The sequence below is a fragment of the Carlito syrichta genome, unplaced genomic scaffold, assembly GCF_000164805.1.
Source record: "Carlito syrichta isolate Samal-C Ts95f unplaced genomic scaffold, Tarsius_syrichta-2.0.1 Scaffold305705, whole genome shotgun sequence".
NCBI classification, from domain to species: domain Eukaryota; kingdom Metazoa; phylum Chordata; class Mammalia; order Primates; family Tarsiidae; genus Carlito; species Carlito syrichta.
The window spans coordinates 177,839-178,242 of record NW_007249801.1 but is presented as its reverse complement, the minus strand read 5'-3'; positions in this window follow the sequence as shown (position 1 = coordinate 178,242).

Genomic DNA, 404 nt, shown 5'->3' with positions numbered 1-404 from the left:
AAAAAAAAAAAAAAAAAAAAAATTCTGTCCTCTCTCGCAGGGGCAGTTATGAGCATTTAGCGAGAGCACGTATGTGAAAATTATCTAAAAAGCCCAAAGAGGCTGAATGTGGTGGCTCATACTTGTAATCCCAGCACTTTGGGAGGCTGAGGCAGGAGGATCACTTGAGCCCAGGAGTTCAAGACTTGCCTGGGCAATATAGCAAGACCCTGTCTCTACAAAAATTCAAAAAAAGTGGGCATGGCTATAGTCTCATCTACTCAGGAGGCTGAGGCAGGAGAATCGCTTCAGCTCAGAAGTTCGAGGTTGTAGTAAGCGACGATCATGCCATTGCACTCCAGCCTGAGTGACAGAGTGATACCCTGACTCAAAAAAAAAAAAAAAAAAAAAAACCCAAAAAAAGA